Below are 25,578 nucleotides of genomic sequence, written 5' to 3'. Positions count from 1 at the left end.
CCCTGTTTACAAAAATGTCTTTTTCTAGATAGGGTATATGGAATAAAAATTACTCACATGCATTGACTCAGAATGACAATCCTGGAAAATAATACTAGCTTGTAAAACTCTTACTTTTTTGTGCTTTCATATTTTTAAGACTTAAATTCCTAAAGTGGATTTAGATATAACCACCTATACCACACAAAAAATTTAATGAAGATTTATTATAATCTCTTCTTAACTTCCATTTAGAATTCTACAAAAACAGACATACCATTGAATTTTGTAAATATGTATATATGTATGTGTAATATATTATAAGTTACATAAATGAAGATTATATATTATATTTTTATATCACTATTGTAACTGTCTCAGAAGTTGAGTTTCATTAGCTGTTAGCAATCAGGGTATTTAAAAAGAAACTGTAATCAAATACGTTAAAATAGAAAACAATATTTAATATTTTTGAATGGTAACTAATATATTATCTCACCATTTTTGACAAAAACAAATGGTAATCTCAGTCAAGCACTGTGTCCAGTAATGTTTTGGAGTTTTAAATATGAAACAATTGAATAAAAATGAGCTGAATTTCATTGGAGGGGAATGCACTTTTGATGGTGTAAATTGGACACAAATTTGGAATCTCCATTGGAGAAATTGGTTTGGCTCTTTTCATTAAAAAAGCTTTTTATTCTTGGAATTTCAACCACTTAAACAATGGAAAGTCCATATTGTTCCACTTGTCAGAGAAAGGTATTTAATTGTAACCTTTTTCTCAATCACTAGTCTGAGCTATCAAATGTACTTCAAGAGTGTCTTTGATTGTAAGGAAGACTTTTCCCAAACTATAAAGAATTATTCTTTCCTGCATGATTATTGAACAGTTCTCATCTCCTCCTTAAAAATTGTCCGTCACTGAAAATGTGTGAGAAATGACAGTACCTGTAATTAATCTTCATTCAGTTATTAAAGGGAGGAGTGGGGAGGAGGCCTTATCGGGCATTGCTTTGTTCTATAATGCCAACCTTAAACGTGCATGAAAATTGTCTCCAGATGTTTATGTAATTTAATTACATTAAATTTTTTACTCTGAAATTTATCACTGCAAAACAGAACTCTTTTCTTGTTTTCCTTTATGTTCAAAACTTTCTGCCAATTTAGGTTTTAAAACATCTTGTTGAATTATTAAAATGTTAGTCTTAATACCATTGTTTACTTACAATGTGACTTTAGAGTGCAGAGATCATCGCCTTATTAGTAATCAAGCATGTGATGAAAATATTTGGGCTTGCTTCATTTAGATGCTTTCAAATTTCACAGAGTTTCATCATATCTTTATTTTTAATATTTACAAATGAGTCTTAGGAACTTCTTAACCTTAGTATAATAGACCATTCATTGACTTTATTGACACAGCAGTCAATGAACTAGTATTATATTAGTTGAGGCACTGAAATAAAATAAATGGCTCTATTTCTTACATCCAACTCTTTCTGTATTTTTTTTCTTTTTGAAAGTCCTGAGGCTTGGACTCAGGGCCTAAGCACTGTCCCTGGCTTCTTTTTGCTCAAGGCTAACACTCTACCACTTAAATCACAGAGCCACTTCTGCCTTTTTCTTTTTATGTGGTGGTGAGGAATTGAACCCAGGGCTTCATGCATCCAACACAAGCACTCTACCACTAAGCCATATTCCCAGCCCTTTTTCTGTATTTGTGTATGAGTGTATTTGTCCATTTCAGCCCCAAGCCATTCATTGTCAAGCTTGAGGGTAGGGTGCATAACGTTATTGTATTCTCAGGATAAGTAATACTGAAGATGAGTTCTAAATCTGTTCACTTGTTCTACCACAGCATGTATGAGTCCACTTTCTATTTTACCAAATATAGATTTCTCTGAGGGTTACAAAATCCCAAATCATGTATCTTACCCAGAAGCTACTCTTTCATATTTCCCCATGTATCACTTTGTTCTACTTTGTTTTTAAATATGAATATCCCCCCCAGGATTAAGACTATATGCTTCACTGTATTTCTGTCCATGAATCAACCAAAAAAGAATTCTAAAAACAGTGAAACATCCAGTTGCTTCATGACAGGATTCACTATGGTCTAAAGGCCTGTGTTCATGATCTCCAAAATATGGTGTTACTAATTTTTTAAAAGTTGATACACAGAGGGTTGCAGTTCCATATGTAAAGTCATGAGTACATTCCCTCATTTTCTCCCATTTCTTCCCCCTCCAAGTTGTAAAGTTCATTTTGAAGTATAGAATGTATTGTAGCCTATGTATGGGACCTATTCACTGATTATTTTTTTCAAAAAAAGAAAAATAAGATTCTTAAATGGAGCTCATTCTGTAGTTGGACCCTTACTTACCTCTTTTCTGATTCTTAGCATGGCATCATGGTTTTTGAGTAACTTTCAGCCAAAATCATAGGCTTTAAAAATACTTTCAGCTGTAATTGAACAATTAACTGAAAATTGCAGGATTATAAAGCTTAACTTATTTTCACATTTTACATATGCATACAGCCATGTTAATATCACTGCTTTCAGGATAAGAAGCATTTTCATCATCTAAAGTTTTTTTTTTTAAAGCTCATTAATCTGGCTAGCAAGCCTCTAATACACAAACCTGAGGGGACAATTCAGATTCAACACATTGCACACCCACACAGCCTACTCTCAGAACCACCTCAATCCATTTTCAAGAGTCTTCAAGTCTTTAAAAAATCTAGTATGGAAAAAAAAATCTAGTATGGGTTAAATGAACAAGCTCAAAGTCTCTTATAGGACTGAAGGCAATGTCTTAGCCATAAAACTTCCAAAGGCCACATGTGCTAGCTACCAAGTCTATAACACGTAAAGCAATCTATGAGGAGACATTTCATATTCAAACTACAGCATCTGTTGTTATCAATAGTCCTTTCAAAATGTATCATGTGCTGATCATGACATCTGCATGTTCATCATTCAAAACTCATTTTTTCCTGGTCACTGGGATATTAGCTATTGTTTTTAGGCCATTCTTCTAGTAAATTCTTAATTGCTTAAGGCCATAATCAGTATTATCAAATAATTCATGTAAATTGCCTTTCTGTATGTTTAAATAATTTATATCTGCTTATATAAGTGATTTCTGCAATATAGCTCTAGTATTTTTATTTTGTTCCTCTTTGATTTTAGAAGCATTTTTCCATGTATCTTTTATTTCTTATATTGAATGCTTTAACCTCAATTTCACAGTATCATAGTTTTGTGTAAATGTCTATTGAAATTTTCTATGACCATATTTAAATTCTTAGTAAATTAAAGAAATAATAATTGATGTAAGGTGATCTACAGAGGGGTTACAGTTACATAAGCCAGGTAATAAGTACATTTCTTTTTTTAACAATGTCAACCTTTTCTTCCTTCTCTCCCAGTTTTGTCCTCCTGTTACTGCCCACAGGTTGTCTAGTTCAGTTTCAATATATTGTCTAGTGAGTATCACTGCTGCATTTATTCAAACTTTACCTCCATTTCTGCTTCCCCTAATCCTCCCAAAGACAGATAAATGAAAAAAACAAGATAAAAAAATCTTGATAATATTTTGTCCATCATAATATGGGTGTAATTTAATTATTTTTACCTTTCCTTCATCCAAGCATAACTGTATTGTAACTTTGTGATAATCTTTGGTATCTTTTCAAAACTCGATATTTCAAAATTGTATGGGCCAAGCTTACAAGTAACAATGTTTATCTAAATTTTAAATATGTCATTAATTCCTTAAGTACTGAACTAAACAGGAGATAATATATAAATATATCTTGTTACAGATTATATAAATTGTAGGAGAGGAGATTTTTTTTGGGATTTGCATTTAATCTTATGTCAACACCACAAATAAAAATTAATAATCAGTAGCCAAACAGATTAACTAATTATGTAGCGGGTAAGTAGATAAGATAAATGAAATGATTGATAAATGTATAAACTAGTTTTTATATCTAGCTATTCCAATGTACCTGAATAATTAAGTTTCCTAACTACATATTTTATTACTTATTATATATTTTTTCTTTATTGTCAAAGTGAAGTACATAGGGGTTACAGCTTCATATGTAATGCAGTGAGTATATTTCTTTTTTTCTTCTTAATTGCCAAAGTGTGATACAGAGGGGTTACAGGTTCATATGAAAGGCAGTGAGTACATTTCTTGTTCTACTTGTTACCCACTCCCTCATTTCCTCCCCTCCCCCCTTCCATTCCCCTCTCCCCCCAAGAGTTGTGCAGTTGGTTTACACTAAGTGGTTTCTAAGTGTTGCTTTTTGAATGGTTTGTCTTTTTGTTCTTTGTCTCTTGATTTTGGTATTCTCTCTCCCTTCCCCAGTTCTATTACCCACATAGACAATATCCAGGGTACTCGGATATAATACAGTGGTAGCGAGGGTACAGCCACAGGAAGGGACTACAAGAGAAACAAAACTAGACAAACCACTCAGTCAAACAAACAGACAAGGAAAAAGAGAAAAAAAAAGTAGTACGAGTTCAAATGGTATGTTTAGAATAATTACAACAGTGGTATAACTCTTGTTTCCATAATGTGGAGTTTATCCAATTTGTTACCTCCTCCCTCGTTTTTCCCCCACCTCACCCCCCCATTTCCCTCGCTCCCCATTGACTTATATAGATGGTTTATACCATATAGTCTTGTAAGTATTACAGTAGCTTTGGTTTGTCTTTTTATCCATTGTCTCTCGATTTTTATATTCCCTTTCCCTTCTCTAGTTCCAATACACATATATACAATACCCAGGGTTCTAAAATCAGTTAAAGTGGTATCAGGGGTAAAACCATGGGAAAGAATATGGAAAAAAAAGGGCACTGTTTCACATGGCATGTTGAAATAACTACAACAGTGATATACCACCTGTTTCCATAACTTGAGGTTCACTTTGCTTAGCATCTTATGTGCTTATACAGGCATAGCTCTTGAGCTATTGTAATCTTCTGCTAGGACTATCCTAAACATGTACTAATTATTCTCTATCAGGGAAACCATAGAGTCCATGTTTCTTTGAGTCTGGATCACTTCATTTAGTATGATTTTTTCCAAGTCTTTCCATTTCTTATGAATGGGGCAGTGTCATTCTTTATGATAGAGGCATAGAATTCCATTGTGTATATGTTCCACATTTTCTTGATCCACTCATCTACTGAGGGGCATCTGGGTTGGTTCCTTATTTTGGCAATGACAAATTGTGCTGTGATGAACATAGTTGTACTGGTGGCTTTAGTGTGTTTCTGTTTGTAATCTTTTGGGTAGATGCCCAAAAGTGGGGCTACTGGGTTGTGGCTCTATGTTTAGCCTTCTGAGGAACCTCCATACCACTTTCCAGAGTGGTTGAGCAAGTTTACACTCCCACCATCAATGTAGTAGGGTTCCCTTTTGACCACATCCCCTCCAGCATTTGTTATTATTTTTCCTGATAATGGACATTCTTACTGGAGTGACAGTGAGCATTATACTTAGTGGCAAAAAGTTAAAGCCATTTCCTTTAAAATCAGGAGCAAGACAAGGATGCCTGCTCTCTCCACTCCCCTTCAACATAGTACTAGAATTTCTAGTGAGAGTAATAACGCAAAAGGCAGACATAAAGAGGATTCAAATAAGAAAATATGATGTTAAACTCTCTCTCTTTGCAGATGATATGATTCTGTATCTAAAGAACCCCATAGACTGTACTCCCAACTTACTTGAGCTGATCCAAAACTTTAGCAAATTGGCAGGATATAAAATAAATCCTCAAAAATCAATGGAATTTTTATATGATAATAATGCAAAGAGTGAGGCTGGAATCAGGAAAGCAAATCCTTTGGCAATAGCCTCAAAACAACATAAAACAACTAGGAATAACACTAACCTAAGAAGTGAAAGATGTATATGATGAGAACTTTAAAAACCTGAAAAGGGAATTTAAACCAGAACTATGGAAATGGAAAAACCTCCCATCCTCCTGGATTGGGAGGATTAACATTGTGAAAATGGCAATATGGTGAAAGTCTATCTACAAATTCAATGCAATACCCATCAGTATCCCAACACCATTCTTTAATGAAATAAAGGAAGCAATCCATAAATTCATACAGAACAATAAAAGACCCCAAATAGCAAAAGCAGTCCTAACTACATTTAAAAAATCTTTTTAAGAGACCTGAGTGTTACCCTGGGTAGGCTTTCAATCTGAACAATGATACAAAACTCTCTCTCATTCGTGAAGCCAGTGGCCAATATCCATGTTGGTTAGCAGTTTACCTCACTCAGAATTTCCAGGCTGTGGAAATTGAAGAAATGGTTTCTTCTCATAAAAATTGCTGAGGAATCTCAGGAAAATTGAAAGTGTAATACTGGAAAAACCAGGTGATATTAGATTTGAAATCATGTATTGGAAGCTTCATTCAAATGTTTCCTTCTTAACCTTGGGTGCATTATTTGCTTGCTCAGTAGGAAAGAGAACAATATCATGGCTTCTCATTCCATTTCATCACTTACTTATTACTCAACATAGATAAATCATTTTTTCCTCTGGACCATGTGTCACATATACATAAAATGCTACTGTAAAAGCATAAATATGTCAATTATCACAATAAATGTAGAACTATAAGCATAAGGGCTTCCACACTATGTCTTAGATTTATTAGTTCCTTGATTTCTTCAGCATCTTTATCAGCATCATTGGTGTTTTAGAGAAAAAGTCTTACTATGAAATCTTCAGGAGTTTTTGATGAGATAATGGATCTGAAAATATCTGGTCAAGTCAATTAATGTAATCCACCACATCAACCGGAGCAAGGTAAAGAACCACATGGTTTTATATCTGGATGCGGAAAAAGCGTTCGATAAAATCCAGCACCCATTTTTGCTTAAAGCCCTTGAAAAACTGGGATTCCAGGGAACATTCCTGAATATAATCAATGCAGTTTATGACAAAGCAACAGCAAGCATAACTCTAAATGGGGAAAAACTAAAGCCATTCCCTTTAAAATCAGGAACAAGGCAGGGATGTCCACTCTCTCCCCTGCTCTTCAACATAGTACTAGAATTCCTAGCCAGAGCAATTAGGCAAGAAGAAAATATAAAGGGGATCCAAATAGGAAGAGATGAAGTTAAACTTTCTCTCTTCGCAGATGACATGATCCTATACCTAAAGAATCCCATAGACTCTACCCCCAAGCTACTAGAGCTGATCCAAAACTTTGGCAAAGTTGCAGGATATAAAATAAACCTTCAAAAATCAACGGCCTTTCTCTATGCTAACAACCCGAAGACCGAGGCTGAAATCAGGAAAGCAACTCCTTTGTCAATAGCCCCCAAAACATAAAATACCTAGGAATAACCTTAACCAAAGAAGTAAAAGACCTCTTCAATGAGAACTTTAAAAACCTGAAAAGGGAATTTAAACCAGAACTATGGAAATGGAAAAACCTCTCATCCTCCTGGATTGGGAGGATTAATATAATCAAAATGGCAATATTGCCAAAGGCTATCTACAAATTCAATGCAATACCCATTAATATCCCAACACCATTTTTTAATGAAATAGAGGAAGCAATCCACAAATTCATATGGAACAATAAAAGACCTAGAATAGCAAAAACAATCCTAAGCAGAAAGAACAGTGCTGGAGGAATTACAATACCCAACTTCAAGCTGTATTATAAAGCTATAGTAATAAAAACAGCTTGGTATTGGCACCGGAACTGACTTGAAGACCAATGGAACAGAATTGAAGACCCAGAAATGAACCCACAGAACTATGCCTACTTAAGCTTTGATAAAGGAGCTAAAACAATAGTATGGAAGAAAGATAGCCTTTTTAACAAATGGTGTTGACAAAACTGGTTCAACACATGCAACAAACTAAAACTAGATCCTTATATATCACCCTGCACCAAAATCAATTCCAAATGGATCAAAGACCTTGAAATCAGAACAGAAACCCTGAAAACACTAAAGAAAGGAGTAGGAGAAACACTTGGGCTCCTTGGAGCAGGATGGAACTTCCTTAACAAAGACCCAGAAAGGCTACAAATCAAAGGAAGGTTGGACAAATGGGACTGCATCAAACGGCAGAGCTTCTGCACGGCAAAGGACATAGCTCACAAGATAAACAGAAAGCCCTCAGACTGGGAGAAGATCTTTACCTGCCATTCAACAGACAAAGGCCTCATATCTAAAATATATGCAGAACTAAAAAAATTACCCTCTTCCAAAACAAAACCGCAAAGAACCAATAGCCCCCTCATCAAGTGGGCTAACGACTTACAAAGAGACTTCTCTGATGAGGAAATGAGAATGGCCAGGAGACATATGAAAAAGTGCTCTACATCACTAGCCATAAAAGAAATGCAAATCAAAACAACATTGAGATTCCATCTCACCCCAGTAAGAATGTCCTATATCAAGAAAACTAACAATAACAATTGTTAGAGGGGATGTGGCCAAAAGGGAACCCTACTTCATTGTTGGTGGGAATGTAAACTGGTTCAGCCACTCTGGCAAGCAGTATGGAGATTCCTCAGAAGGCTAAATATAGAACTCCCCTATGACCCAGAAGCCCCACTTTTGGGTATCTATCCAAAAGACCACAAACAAAATCACAGTAATGCCACCAGCACAACAATGTTCATCGCAGCACAATTTGTCATAGCAAGAATCTGCAACCAACCCAGATGCCCTTCCATAGACGAATGGATCAGGAAAATGTGGTACATATACACAATGGAATTTTATGCCTCTATCAGAAAGAATGACATATCCCCATTTGTAAGGAAATGGAAGAACTTGGAAAAACTTATACTAAGTGAAGTGAGCCAGACCCAAAGAAACATGGACTCTGGTCTCCCTTATTGGAAATAATTAGTACAGGTTTAGGCAAGTCATAGCACAGCATCACAAGGCCCAATAGCTATACCCTTATGAACACCTAAGATGATGCTAAGTAAAATGAACTCCATGTTATGGAGACAATTGTTCTATCACAGTTGTAACTACTTTCAACGTCCCATGTGTATCTGTAGCTTCTATTATTGATAATGTTCTTGTATCACCTTCCTGTGGTTCTACCTACACTATATCTGTAATCTTATCTGAGTATATTGGAAACCGTGTATACTGGTATTGGAACTTGGAAATTGAAAGGGAATACCAAAATTGAGAGACACAGGGTAAAAAAAGACAAACAACTACAAAAGCAATACTTGCAAAACTGTTTGGTGCAAGGGAACTGAACATCTCAGGGGGGGAAAGGGTAAAGGGGAGTGGGGAGGGGGTATGAGGGACAAGGTAACAAACAGTACAAGAAATGTATCCAATGCCTAACGTATGAAACTGTAACCTCTCTGTACATCAGTTTGATAATAAAAATTTGAAAAAAAAAATCTGGTCAGATCCAAGCACTAGTTTTACCATTTTTTTTTACTACAATTACTACTATGGTTAGAAAAGAAAAATACTACTGAGATATGAATGAGGAGATAGAAGATGGTTCTATCTATATTTTACAAGTAATTTATACAACATTGTGAAATATAATATGGAAACTTCCATTCCCCTTGACCCACAGCTTTTTTGTTATTACATTTCTATAGCTGATTTTAGATTTAGGATATTGCAGATCATTCAATGTCAAACAGAGATCTTTTTTGAAATGCCAATTTGTAAAGAGGGGGTGAGGGATAAGCAAAAGTGATGGAGGGAGTGTATTTGATCAGAGTATTTGCAAGTATTTGTAGACATGTCAAAATGAAATCCTCTTATGACAAGTTGATGCTAATAAAAATATAAGGAAAATAATGGCTGGGAATATAGCCTAGTGGCAAAAGTGTGCCTTGTATACATAAAGCCCTGGGTTCGATTCCCAAGCACCACATATACAGAAAATGGCCAGAAGTGGCGCTGTGGCTCATGTGGCAGAGTGCTAGCCTTGAGCAAAAGGAAGCCAGGGACAGTGCTCAGGCCCTGAGTCCAAGGCCCAGGACTGGAAAAAAAAAATCAAGAAAAATATAAGGAAAATAATAACACATGGACTTAGGTATTCTGTAATTCTAATGTATCGTACTTTTCAGTAAGACACTGAATGCCTAGTAGAATGAATGACAAGTGAGCAATGAACAACGTTTATAAAAGAATCTACCTAAATATGGCAGTGCAATAGAGAGTCTGTGGTCTTTTTAGAACACTACAGACAGGCACTAATGGTCTGATCCAGAAACTTCCAGCACCAAACAAACAACTGCTGGAAACTTCTCCCAGCCTAACTTAATTTTTTTCTCTGGAACCTTCATTATAGCATTTTTCCCTTTCTGATTTTGTCTTGACTTTGGAAGTCAATGATTCCCCCATTTTTTAAAAATCAGACCAAAAAGATTTTCACCCACTATACGTTTTGTTGATTTCCTAGTCTTTGTAAATCACTCAATGCTAAATTTTTGTTTCCCTCCAAGTACTGAAAATAGCATTTGACAGAGCATTGTAGTGGGTGCAGGGGAATGAATAGCAATATCTTAGCAGTAAGGCAAGTTAGTGGCACCCTGTAAAATGATCTAGAGAGCCTTTGTCAGCACTTTCACTGAAAGCCCCAATTTTTAGTCATTTGTATTATCAGCAAACAGGACTTTAGCAACAGTAACAACATCTGTTGTTATCAAAAGCAACATTGCTCAAGGTTAATCCCAGACTCACAAATGAAACTTTTATCTTCCCTATGTATTTCTTTACTGGTCCCTGCTTTCCAAGAATTGTTTGTTTCATTTGTTGAAAGGTATGGAAAGGGAAGTTTGGATTAAATCACAAAACTCTGATGGAAAAAAAAAACCAAAAAACTCTGAATCTACCAAAGCAAGTACTGATTTATCAACTCTGGTCCTTCCGTGTATGGTGTGATAACATCATTTATATACATCAGAATTTACCACTGTAATTCCAAAACTAGCAACACTCTTATCTATCCTGAGAGAAATTTCTACAGTTACAAACATTTCATTCTTGATTTGCCATAAGTTGCCACAATGAAGGCAGTTAACAAATTCAAGGACATATTCAAGGAAAGTGAATTCTGAATGTAGTAAAAATATCCAACTATGTCCATAAAATGATGAAGGATTACAATAACACAACATATAACACTAGTTAAATCAATACATAAAGTAGAAAAGAAAACATAAAGTAACAAAGGCCAAGTATGCTATCATTTCTTTTAACCTTGAAAGGCTGCTCTATCAGACAAACAAAATAATTTAATAAATTTATTTGTAGAAAATCAAACTATTACTATATATTTTCACCAATATTAATAGTACTTTATGTATATCAGAGCAATTTAAAATGGGTTGCCTCATGTGTTTACTTCCAAATTTTGGTCTATGCTGATCTCAAGGACCTTAAGCACCAATTAGAATAATATTACATAATTTAGCAGTTGGAATATAGAGTCTTGATAAGCTACATTTGAGGCACTGGAGATAGAAGTTCATATTCTTGTGACCATGTGCCTTTCTTTCTCCTTCCTGCATTTAAAAGTTTTGTGCATTTCTTTCACTCACAATCCTGACCTCAATCACTATTAGTCTCCCATCCCCCGCTATCTTTCTATGTGATGTTGCCTCCACCATTTATCATGTCTGCAACATCTCCTATAACAACTTAACCCCCGGGGAAAGGTCTTACTTATTCTAGCCCAAGTAAAGAAAAGGTGACTCTTCCTTTTTTTTAGACAATACGTTCTTTTTGTTTTCTAGGATGCTACCATATAATTTCACCAATGATTGCTTAATAATAATGACTTACAGTCATTGAAGGCCTTAAAAGTGGCAAAGAGCTCTTTTTTGTAAACATAATGTTGTCTGATCTTTGCCATCAACTCATGAGAAAATGTTAAAAGTGAAATCTTTCAAATAGCATATTTTACAAGTTTTAAGGAAACGTTCAACCTTTATAAATTTTTGTTTGTAGACCATTTGTAGGTTGTAGTCACTTTGCTCAATAATTTTGTGAAATTTTCCTCTAAACATTGAAATATTCATTATTGTTTTAGGAATATATGTGTTTAAATGAGAGAGGATGGAGAAACCTTCATTGTAAACAAATAAGAGCTTAGCAAAGTGAAAAAGTAAAGTATTTATTTATTGAACAGTTAACCCATATGAATATCTTTGTGATTAGACTGAATATATCATTCTTTAAAATGATTAATAATAATGTTCATTTAATGTTCATTTTAATTGTTTCTATTCAATCTCAATCTACTTATTCCAGAAATTTTAGAATTGATTTCTTTTAGGATTTTCTAAATATTAAATTATGAACTATGGGAAATAAGAAATTTTCTTTCTTCTGTTCTACTCTGTAGACATTTTCGTTCTGCTTCCCTCCTTTTTGTATTAGAATTTACAGTAAAAGTTTGAGTAGGGGTGATGTGACAAGCATTCATTACCACAATGACAGGAGGAAAGAGCCCAGACTCACACCATTGAATATGATACTTTTAGATATTTTACCATGATTTCTTCTCACTCTTGCTATTATTAACCCTCCCTCCCATCCTGCTTCCTTCTTTTTTTCCTTCTTTCCCTTCTCCCTTGCTTGCTTAGCTTTTTTCAGTGACAGTTTTGAACTTATTCACATGAACAGGTGATCTAACACTAGAGCCCTGTTCTGGCCTGTTAATGCTTTGGCTATTCTTTTGAGAAAAGTCCTTTTTGATCCCAGGCCCACCTATATTTTGATATTCCCATCTATTTCTTGCATAGCCAGCATGACAGAAATGTGTTGTCATGCTCAGGTTATTTTTATTATTATCTTTAATTCTTCAAAGGAGTTACCATTTAACAAAACAGTTGATGGATGCTCTGTATCTTGAGCAATGTTACCCCTTTCAACATTCTCACCTATTCCTCCACTACCTCCTCTTTACTCACACTTCTTTTTTTTTTTGGCCAGTCGTGGGCCTTGGACTCAGGGCCTGAGCACTGTCCCTGGCTTCTTCCCGGCTCAAGGCTAGCACTCTGCCACTTGAGCCACAGCGCCGCTTCTGGCCGTTTTCTGTATATGTGGTGCTGGGGAATCGAACCTAGGGCCTCGTGTATCCGAGGCAGGCACTCTTGCCACTAGGCTATATCCCCAGCCCTCACACTTCTTTTTTTAAATTGATTTATTTATTGCCAGAATGATGTACAGAGGGGTTATAGTTTCACACATCAGCCAGTGAGCACATTTCTTATCAAACTTGTTAACTCCTCCCTCATTTATCTCCCAGCTCCCTCCCTCCCTCCTTGACTCCCTCTCCCCCTTCCCCAAATTGTACAGTTGGTTTACAGAATATTCTCTTCTAAGTATTGCTGTAGCTTTGGTTCACCTTTTACCCTTTGTCTCTCCACTTTGATGTTCCCCTTCCCTTCCCTACTTCTGATAAATATATAAACAATACCCTGGGTACCAAAATCAGTTACAGTGACATGAGGTGTAAAACCATGGGGAAGAAAGACAAAAATAAAATGGCGTAATTTCATATGGTATGGTGAACCTAACAACAACAATGATAAACCACGTATTTCCACAGCTTGGAGTTCATTTGGCTTAGCATCATCTTATGTGTTCATATATACATAGCTACTGAGCTGTTGTGATCTTCTGCTAGGACTATCCTTGATGTATACTAATCTTAATTTTGTGAAACTCACATTGAATTCTTGACTAAATCCTCCCTTCTTTTTTCCACCCTTCTCCCCTTCACCCCACTCCACCCACCCCTTTCTAGTACTGTCTTCCTGGTGTTAATATTGTTGAACTTCGACTTTACCTTTTGAGGAGATTACTGTACATTATTTGAGCTCCCCTTGAATAAAAGTAGGGTCTCTTGAATATTTGCCCAGTCTGGCCTTGAATGATGGTACTCCAAACCTCAACCTCCTAAGTAGGTAGGACCTAAAGGAGTGAGCCATTCTACCTGTCTTTCATTTATAATAAGCAATTATTTCATCATTGTATTTCATTAGTATTATTCAAACGAATCTCGTGTGCTTTTTTCTCTAACTCATTAAGTTTCCATTTATGCATATTGATTATTTTCATTCATTTTAATGTTCTTATTATAATTTTTTGCCAAATAAATTTCCTTAATATTTTTAATTAATATAACTATTCAAGAGTATATATTTTCCAATATTTCTCATTAAAGTCTACTATTTAGGGTTTGCTTGTCAATCATAGCTTACTAAAGAATGAGAATATTAATTCCTATGTGAGTAGATCTTTTTGTTTCTGAAAATCGCAACATTTGAGAATATTTACCATATAATTATGGAATGCTCCTCACCACCAACTACACACCAGTCTGTAATGAGTTCTGTTTATCCATGTCAAGGAGTAAGAATAGAAAGCTAACCACACAGAGGACTGTCCCATAGATATATGAGATGTATTTCAAAATGTTGTGAATTAGAGCTACATTTGTCCAATGTACAATGTGTTGAGAATTACTCTTTCATCTTACTGTATTTTATTTATGCAAAAGCCTATCTTTAATTCTAGCTTTATGAATGATGATACGGAGTTGCCTGAGACATAGTTATGTCTAACAGGAATAGCATTTCACTCCCACTTGCTTGCCTCCACCTAATATATGTTTGCTTCTCTTTTTTATTTTCACTTCTCGGAATAGTTGCTTTTCTCAGTGTCTCTGAATTTTTTCTGGATGCACAGATTAGATCTGATGATCACTTTCTGTATCCTTTTATATAATGTCTCTATTTGGGTACTTTATATAGCACGTGTTTACTGAGTTTATACTTATAGTATGATAAGGCTATTGCATTCTGTTTGACTATTTTAGTTAATAGTTTTTACTTTTATGGGGTTTAACAACTAAATCTTTATGTTCAACTTGCATTACTGTCTGTGTGTGTGCACACATGTGTGCACACATGTGTGTCTAGGTCCTATAATATACATGCATGTTTGCATTTATAGTGTTTTACAATTGCATTTTATCCAATAACTTCATAGAAGATGTTTGTGATCTAAGCTTCAGTCCTTTCTTTAACTAAATTATACAATGATATCTAAATAATTATAGATTAATTAACATTCCCTTCCATCAATTTTCTCTTCCACTCTATCCATTTTCATCAATAATTTGTTTTGCAAAATGTCTTAAAACATGCTTATAACTTAATTGTTTCACTTTTTATTAGAGAAGAGCATACATTGAATTTACTAATATTCTTAACACCTGTACAACAATTCCTCTTGTTTCTGTGTTATTTTTAAACTTTCTTTTGTTTTAGTATCAGTGTTAAGTATAATCATTTTTCAAATGGCCAGTAGCAATTTGAATATAGTTTCCTTAGGCATCCTAGCTTATTCTCAAGAAGAGATTGCAGAGAAAATATCTTTGATTTCCACCAGTCATTAACTTTTTTTCTTGGTTTGAGAGATAAAGTTTGACTTAATGCTCTGTGCCTATCAAAACTGTCTCTTGAATTTTTATTGTTGTTCTACTTATTTTTTAAATGTTAAAATGTTTCAGGAGAAACCTGACCAGCCTAATATCTTATTCTCTCTATTCATGATACACATCTAATACCTGACAAATTTACATTCTGTGCTAGCCTTAGGGCCTGATTTTAATATGTATCTGAAGCAGTGAGCGTTCCAAAGGTTTTTTGAGGTTTAATGTTTATAACAGTGGTTAAACTGGCTGAATTTATACATAAATATTTTGACATTTTCAGTTCAGGTACATGAAATGAGATGTCTAAAATCAAAGCTATCACACATTCCCAAACAATCAATTGAACAAATAGCTAAAAATGTAACATGCTATTGGTAAGGAACTTGAAGTTCTGTGGAAACACTTCTGTTTGAAACCCACTATTAGGACCCAGAATATTTTTGGAAAGTTACCAGATTCACAGACATTTGCTAAATTTGAAGGTTTAAGAAACCCCCATGGATACTAAAATCTGCAGATGTTCAAGGCCTTTATATAAAATAGTATTTTATTTATAGATAAATTATATAATCGCTCACTATACTGTAATTATTCCTACATCACTTATAATCACTAAATAATGTAAATAGTTGTTACATGGTTTATTTCAGTGGATAAGGACAGAAAAAATGTACATGTTCAATAGAAATATTGTAGTTTTCTATTTTCAGCAAGTAATTGGTTGAACTCATGGATGCAAAATGCAGATATAAACTAATATTTACTTTTTCTTATGAATGGGAATTCCTTGGACATAAAATGAGTATTTTTTCACAATATTTCTCCATTATCTAATGAAATGAATTTGGGGAAACCATTTCTGCTAACCAATCTATTATTTATTTTTTAATCAAGCATAACATTACTACCTTTTGGAAGAATATCTGTCATGTGGATCATACCTTGTTTATAAGCTATCATTTATACAATTACTTTAGCCATTTCAGTAAGTACTCATTGATACATGCTCTATACTTGCCACTATTCTTTTTTTTTTTTTTGCCCTTCAACCAAACTTTATTTGTTATAGCAGGGGTTTGGCTATATTTGGCCTATTGTACTTTATAGTTTGCCAACATTTCATCTGTAGCATAACAATATTAATAATAGAAGAAATATTCCATGCTAGGTTTCAAAAGGAAGAAAAATATACAAAGAGGTTTCTTTTTTGGTTCCACAGATGAGACTCATTGAGACCTTATAGTAAATTAATGAACAAATTTATAATTTGATTAAATCAGAGAACTTAAAATTTTGGTCGTAATTTAATATCACCTTTAATGACTTTACTCTATGGTTGTTTTATTGTTTCTTGCTTTCTCCTTTTTTGACTGTGACTTAGAAGAATCAAACTTGAGTTTGGAAGAGTTAAATTTATGGAATTACCATTTGTGCCCTCTATGTATTATGTTACTAAATTACTTGCCACTATTCTATATCTGGGGAAAATAAGAATAAATTAAATTAAGCCAGAGCCATGTGCAGTGAAATCTTGTTCTGAATCATGTGTGACAGAGCCCCATCTCCCCTCTCAGGACCATAACATGCCATAAGTCTATTGAATTTAGGAATTGTTTTCACCGATTTTTCTTAGGCATGGCAACTTCTTGCCCTAACATTATCCCTCCTCCTTCAATTCTCTTTCCTACCTCATGTAGTAATGCACCCTCTGCCAAGTCTTCTCAGCCAACTCCAGGGCTTCTTACTGGACAAAACTAAATCCCATTTACAACCACATGCTAGCTCAGCTTCTCCCTTCACTGAGTTCTCTGTCCATATTTCCTTGGAAGTGTAAGTCTCAAAAATATGGAAAGTGAATCTGCAATCATCCATTCATATTGTTCATCTCAGATGTTTTTGCTATACAGTCCATTCTAATTACTTCTCAATGGCATTTAGATTCTACTTTATGAACAAGATGGCAGACACAAAGGCAAATTCCTGGTAGTGACATACACTAAAGACAATGCTGAAACATTGGCAGGGACTAGAAATGAAAGGTGTACATGCACATATTTGTACTTAGGTTCATTAAGTATAGTTTCTAAGATATAATTATTGTTATTATTAACAGGATGTATGGAGTAGTTGCCATTTCACAGGTAAAGTAATGAATGGATTTCTTTTTTCTTTTGGATAATGTCATCCCTTCCTTTGATTTCCTTCCATATTCCTCTCTCATCCCTGCCCACAAATTATGTAGGTCATGTGGTGTATACTGAATAGCACGATAAAGGATATGTAAATCAAATAAACTTTGAGATTCTTCTTACCCAATTAGATTGGAAAAAATCAAGAATTCAAACAATGAAAAGGGCTGGCAGGATGTATGGGGAAAGGAACCCTATTGCACACTTGGTAGGAATGTAAACTGGTACCACTTCTTTAGAAAATGGTGTGTAGTTTCCTCTATAAACTAAACAATCTTCCATGAGACATAGCCATACCACTCTTGAGCATCTATCCAGAACATCATAAGCTATTATACCATAAAGACACTTGCAAATATATGTTCATTGCTGCATTATTCACAATAGGTAAGTTACAGACACATCCCAGATGCTCTACAACAGTTGAGTAGTCCAATAAAATGTAGTTCATATACACAATATAATTACTCAGCCTTTGGAAGGAATAAGGTTATGTCACTGGAGGGAAATCAATGGCCCTAGAACAAATCATACTAAGTGAGGTAAGTCAAACTCAAAGAAAAATGATACATTTTCTCTCATACATGGAAAGCTAGATCTAAAATATAACTGGGCACGATAAATTACACAGGACTCCAGGCATTCACACAAAGTAACACAAATAGTTCTTTTTTTTTTTTTTCTTGCCAGTTCTGCGGCTTGAACTCAGGGCCTGAGCACTGTCCTTGGCTTCTTTCTGCTCAAGGCTAGCACTCTACCACTTGAGCCACAGCTCCACTTTGGGCTTTTTCTATATATGTGGTGCGTAGGAATCGAACCCAGGGCTTCATGCATTCTAGGCAAGCTCTCTACCGCTAAGCCACATTCCCAGCCCCAGTTCCTTTCTTTAAAAAATATATATTTTTAGTAAAGGTGCTATACAGAGGAGTTACAGTTACAAAAGTATGGTAATTTCTTAGAGGAGGAACCTGATGCTATAACATTGCTGCACATTTAAAATAAATGAAACAAACTCCAGGAAATAAAACATGGCTGTTTTTTTTCTTGTTATTGTTGGTGGTGATGGTGAAGGTGGTGCTTGTGTGTTTATTTTTATATGGAAACATATATGAATGAAAACGCCTAAGGCTCCTATTATCAGCAAAGTCATAGTAGTTGCTTTGTTGCTCTGAGCTAAGCAGATGTTCTACATGCAAATAAAATTAGAAGGCTCGCAGGAGAAAAACAAGAGCATAGCTTCCTGATTTGGAAATGTTTAGTGATGGCAATAAACTTTGAGGAATAAAATGTCCTGGAGATATGGAAGGTCCCATAGCAGTACTCAAATATCATAGTGACAACGCAATTTATGGTTGTACAAAACTACAAGCTATGAAGGTCTTCATCTGTGTGGATCAGTATTCCCCGGATTCCTTTAAACTTTGATGGCAGCTCCTGGCCACATGTGCACCCTGTATATCCTCTGCATCTCACACACAGCCTGGTCCCATACAGAGGACAGAGTATGATGTTAGCTGACAAGTTTGTATAACACCTGAAGACACATAAGTGTGAAAACTGTCTAGAAATGAAGTTGGTCCAGTTTTGGTTTGATTTTAGATTTGTTTAGAACACATGCAACTATCAAACACATTGACAATCAGTGAACATGAAGTACAATATAATAATGAGGACTTTTCTTGCCAGACATTTCAAGAATAAGGTAACTGTTGTGCAGTTTTTCATCTTTCTTGTATTGGAAAGATTAAAGAAGTTAACAGAAAAAGAACTTAACAAATCTATTCACTCCCCTCTCCTTACTGTTTGTTTGAATATCTGGATAAATTCAATATTCATAGTGACAGATCTTTACTCTGTTTTCTTCTCTTGAAGAAAGAAAGCCCTCTTCAGAACTCTACTAACTCAAATCTGATGCTTGCTAGAATTTACCTTCTTTTATAAGATGAAAAAATAAAATGGTAAATTAGCAACTTTAGGAGATTTTCTGCTCTTAATTGCTATAGGAAAGGTCTGTATCAAGTTTCCAACGACTTATAACCAAATGTGACAATTACAAATTACACATTTTCAGAAAAGTAACTCTCAAAGTTTGTGGCTTTATAATATCAACTTTGAGTTACCACGCCTGTTAAAAATTAAAAGACATAAACAAGAAAAAGATTTCATGACTATATTACATTATCCATGTATGTTGATGAATCATCCTGGTCTACTTCCCTAGTTAATAAAATGTGTTCAACATTTCTTCTTTCTTCTTTAATGGTGTTACAATAACATAAAAACTGAGACCCGAAATATATATGCAAATTATACATGTGCTCATAAATTTCCACTCACTTTTGTACAGCATACTGAGAATCTGGTTTCAGACTTACTTGAAAAAGGTGAGTGAAGTCTATCATATAATTGTTAAGAAAATTCATAAAAACTTCATGATGTTTCTTCAGTCAATACAAACCTTTATGGTGCCTTCCTTCAAGAAAATGTAATAGCAGATAAATTATGAGTGATATCTGAAAATTGAAATGACAGTCAATAGAATATTTATACTCCATAAAATCTACCTAAATAGGTATACTTAATGTCCCACCCAAAGAACAGCTCCACATACTGCTCTCAGTGACTCTGAGTTAAGAAGGAAAAAGTCTTTCAGAATAACCCCCAAACTCCCCTCTATTGTAGCATCTGTAGAAAGAGAGAAGTGCATCTTAAGTCATAGGACATACATTTTAGAAACATTTCTTTGAGAAACATTTTATTCCTCTTTTATGATGAGGCCACTGTGGAGTTCATTTAGTCATGAAGTTCAGAGAATTATATCAATAAATATATTCTCTTATAGTCAAGGAACATGTGCCAAGAAAAGACTTTAAAGAACAGATACTGAAAAGTGCATTAAATATATTAAATAAGTTATTTATATATACTGTGAGTTGCCATTAAAAAATTTCTGATGCATTTTGATCAGTGCCACCTGTCTCAACATCTTTACATATCCCTCCTGATTTACCCCTTTTCTCACTCTGCATATGTTGAGTTCTTGACTACATTTCTCCTCTTAATCTTTTTCCTTTGTCTATTTCTCTTCCCTTAATCCTACCCCAACTCTTACAAACACCTGTTTCCTGGTGCTTATTTCAGGGGGCTTCGACTTTTTCTTTCTAAGAAATTACCCTACCTGAGTTCTTCATTGAATCTACCACATTTCAGCTAACCACTTGCTTGCCACCCCAGGTGTTTATGTATAGGTTTGTAGGAACATTCTAGCTTCTTCATATGAGAGAAAACATACAACGTTTGTCTCTTTGAACCTGACTTACTTCATTTAATATACATTTCCTATGTCTTTCCATTTCTTTGTAAATGGTAAATACCATGCTTTCTAATGGATGAGTAAAATTTCATATATATATATATATATATATATATATATGCCAAATTATATATACCAATATTGGATAAGTAAAATTCCATACGCACACATAAACACACACACACACAGACACACAGGTATACAAGCACACATCACATCACATTTTCTTGATTTGTTTGCCCATTGAGGGGCATCTGGGCTGATTTCACACCCTGGCTCTGGTGAATAGAGCTGCAACAAACATGGTTGTGCTGGTAGCTTTAGGGACTGAACAAGTTTACACTTTCACCAACAGTGTAAGAGGGTTCCCTTTGGCCACATCCTCATCAACATTGTATTGTTTGTTTACTTGAAAATGGGTGAAGTAGACTCTCAATGTAGCTTTGATTTTTTTTTTTTTTTTTTTGGCCAGTCCTGGAGCTTGGACTCAGGGCCTGAGCACTGTCCCTAGCTTCTTTTTGCTCAAGGCTAGTACTCTGCCACTTGAGCCACAGCGCCCCCTCTGGCCATTTTCTGTATATGTGGTGCTGGGGAATTGAACCCAGGGCCTCATGTATAGGAGGCAAGCACTCTTGCCACTAGGCCATATCCCCAGCCCACGATTTTTTTTAACTATATATTATCAAACAGAATTACAGGGAGGTGACAGTTTCATACATTAGGCATTGGATACATTTCTTGTACTTTTTCTTACCTCGTCCCTCATTCGCCCTCCCCCTCCCCCTTTCCCTTTCCCCCTCTTTGAGTTGTTCAGTTCATTTACACCAAACAGTTTTGCAAGTATTGCTTTTGTAGTTGTTAGTCTTTTTTTACCCTCTGTCTCTTGATTTTGGTATTCCCTTTCAATTTCCTAGTGCTAATACCAGTATACATGGCTTCCAATATACTCAGGTAAGATACAGAGATAGTGTAGGTACAACCACAGGAGGGTGATACAAGAAGATCATCAATAATAGAAGCTACAGTTACACATGGCACGTTGAAAGTAGTTACAACTGTGATGGAACAATTGTTTCCATAACATGGAGTTCATTTCACTTAGCATCATCTTATGTGTTCATAAGGGTATAGCTATTGGGCTCTTGTGATGCTCTACTGTAACTTGCCTAAATCTGTGCTAATTATTCCCTATAAGGGATACCATAGAGTCCCTGTTTCTTTGGGTCTGGCTCACTTCACTTAGTATAACTTTTTCCAAGTTCTTCCATTTCCTTACAAATGGGGATATGTCATTCTTTCTGATAGAGGCATAAAATTCCATTGTGTATATGTACCACATTTTCCTGATCCATTCGTCTACTGAGTGCCATCTGGGTTGGTTCCAGATTCTAGCTATGACAAATTGTGCTGCGATGAACATTGTTGTGCTGGTGGCATTACTGTGATTTTGTTTGTGGGCTTTTGGATAGATACCCAAAAGTGGGGCTGCTGGGTCATAGGAGAGTTCTATGTTGAGCCTTCTGAGGAATCTCCATACTGCTTGTCAGAGTGGCTGAACCAGTTTACATTCCCACCAACAATGAAGTAAGGTTCCCTTTTGGCCACATCCCCTCCAACAATAGTTATTGTTAGTTTTCTTGATATAGGACATTCTTACTGGGGTGAGATGGAATCTCAATGTTGTTTTGATTTGCATTTCTTTTATGGCCAGTGATGTAGAGCACTTTTTCATATGTCTCTTGGGCATTCTCATTTCCTCATCAGAAAAGTCTCTTTTTAAGTCTTTGGCCCACTTGATGAGGGGGCTATTGGTTATTTGTGGTTTGTTTGGGAGGAAGGTAATTTTTTTAGTTCAGCATATGTTTTAGATACGAGGCCTTTGTCCGTTGAATGGCCGGTAAAGATCTTCTCCAAATCTGTGGGCTTTCTGTTTATCTTGCGAGCTATGTCCTTTGCCGTGCAGAAACACTGCAGTTTGATGCAGTCCCATTTCTCCAAACTTTCTTTGATTTGTAGCCTTTCTGGGTCTTTGTTAAGGAAGTTCCATCCTGTGCCAAGGAGCACAAGTGTTTCTCCTACTCCTTCCTTTAGTGTTTTCAGGGTGTCTGTTTTGATTTCAGGGTCTTTGATCCATTTGGAATTGATTTTGGGGCAGGATGATGTATAAGGATCTAGTTTTAGTTTGTTGCATGTGTTGAACCAGTTTTGCCAGCACCATTTGCTAAAGAGGCTATCTTACTTCCAAACCATTGTTTTAGCTCCTTTATCAAAGCTTAAGTAGGCATAGTTCTGTGGGTTCATTTCTGGGTCTTCAATTCTGTTCCATTGGTCTTCAGGCCTGTTCCGGTGCCAATACCAAGCTGGTTTTATTACTGTAGCTTTATAATACAGCTTGAAGTTGGGTATTGTAATTCCTCCAGCACTGTTCTTTCTGCTTAGGATTGTTTTTGCTATTCTAGGTCTTTTATAGTTCCATATGAATTTCTGGAATGCTTCGTCTATTTCATCAAAAAATTGTGTTGTGATATTAATGGGTATTGCATTGAATTTGTAGACAGCCTTTGGCAAAATTACCATTTTGATTGTATTAATCTTCCCAATCCAGGAGCATGGGAGGTTTTTCCATTTCCTTAGTTCTGCCTTAATTTCTGTGGTGATGTTACCTGTTTCATCTCTGATCTTGTTTATTTGAGTGTGCTGCCTTCGTTTTTTAGTCAGGTTTGCTAGGGGTCTGTCTATGCTGTTGATTATTTCAAAAAAACAACTCTTTCTTTTGATGATTCTTTTGATGGTTTTTTTCATCTCTAATTGATTTAATTGTTATTTGATTTTAATTATTTGCTTCTGTCTATTGACTTGGTGTTTGGCTTCTTGTTCTCTTTCAAGGAAATTAAGGTGCTTCCTTAAATTATTGAGTTGCTGTTTCTCCAGTTTGTTGGTGTATGCACTCAGAGATATAAATTTTTCCTCTGAGTACTGCATTAGCTGTTTCCCAAAGCAGCTGGTACTTTGTGTGCTCATCTTGGTTAAATTCCATAAACATTTGAATTTCCGTTTTAATTTCTTCAATGACCCATTGATGGTTCAGCAGTGTGTTGTTTAGTCTCCATGAATTGTAGAATTTTCTGTGGTGGCTGTTTGAGTTGAGCTTTAATTTTATTCCATTGTGGTCTGAGAGAATGCAGGGAATGGTTTGATACTTCTGAATTTGTACAGATTATCTTTGTGCCCTAAGATGTGATCTATTTTGGAGAATGTTCCATGTGGTGCTGAGAAGAATGTGTATTCTTTTGTTGCTGGGTGGAATATTCTGTAGATGTTGGTTACATCTAGTTGGTCTATGCCATTGTTCAGTTCTGTGGTTTGTTTGTTCGGTTTTTGGCATGTTGATCTGTCCAGAGGTGATAGTGGAGTGTTAAAGTCCTCAACTATCAAAGTGTTTGGGTCTATGAGGGTTTTTAGAGTCAGTAGTGTTTGTTTGATGAAGTTCGGTGGTCCTGTATTTGGTGTGTAGATATTTAGTATGGTTAAATCTTCCTGTAGGAGAGATCCCTTTACTAGTATGTAGTAACCTTCTTTATTTCTTCTTACCTTTTTTAATTTGAAGTCAATTTTGTCTGATACTAGGATTACACCTCCAGCCAGCTCATGGGGGCCATTTGCTTGACAGATTAGATTCCAGCCTTTCACTTTTAGAAGATGTTTACTTTTTCTGGATAGATGTGTCTCTTGGCGGCAGCAGAAAGATGGATCTTAATTTTTGATCCAACTTATGAGCCTATGTCGTTTGATTGGCGAATTTAGTCCATTAATGTTGAGAGTTAGGATTGAGAGCTGATCATTTGTTCCTTTCATTGTCCCTATCCTGTTAAAGGCTGTGTCTTCCCATTTGTTGATATGATATTCTGGTTTACTATTCAGGGTTCATTTCTCTGTCTGTATTGGGATCTTGATTATTTGCTCTGAATAGTGCATCTTTGAGGATTTTCTGTAAAGCTGGTTTGGTGGAGATATATTGTTTCCGTTTTTCCTTACTGTGGAAGACTTTTATTTGACCTTTGGCTATGAATGAGAGTTTAGCTGGCTACATTATTCTTGATTGGTAGTTATTTTTATTTAGTGTTTGGTATACCTCATTCCAGGCTCTCCTTGCTTTCATGGTCTCTGCTGAGAAGTCTGGGGTAATTCTGATTGCTTTTCCTTTATATGTGATTGTTTTCTTCTCCATAACAGCTTTAAGGATTCTTTTTCTTGGACTCTAATGAGCCTGTTTTGATCACAACGTGTCGATGGGATGCCCTATTCTGGTCTGGTCTGTGTGGGGTTCTAAATGCTTCTTGTATCTGTATAGGCCTACCCTTCTGGATATTTGTGAAGTTCTCGGCTAATATTCTGTTAAATAGGTTGCCTATACCATTAACTTCCTTCTCCATGTTTTCCTCAATACCTATTATCCTTAAATTGGGCTTCCTGATTGTGTATTGGAACTCCTGGAGTGATCTGTTTTGTTGATTGGACTGGATTTGTATTGATTTTTGATCTTTCCCCACAGATTCTAGGGAATCCTCAGCTCCTGAGATTCGATCC

The sequence above is a fragment of the Perognathus longimembris genome, chromosome 14, assembly GCF_023159225.1.
Source record: "Perognathus longimembris pacificus isolate PPM17 chromosome 14, ASM2315922v1, whole genome shotgun sequence".
NCBI classification, from domain to species: Eukaryota; Metazoa; Chordata; class Mammalia; order Rodentia; family Heteromyidae; genus Perognathus; species Perognathus longimembris.
This window is presented reverse-complemented; position numbering follows the sequence as displayed.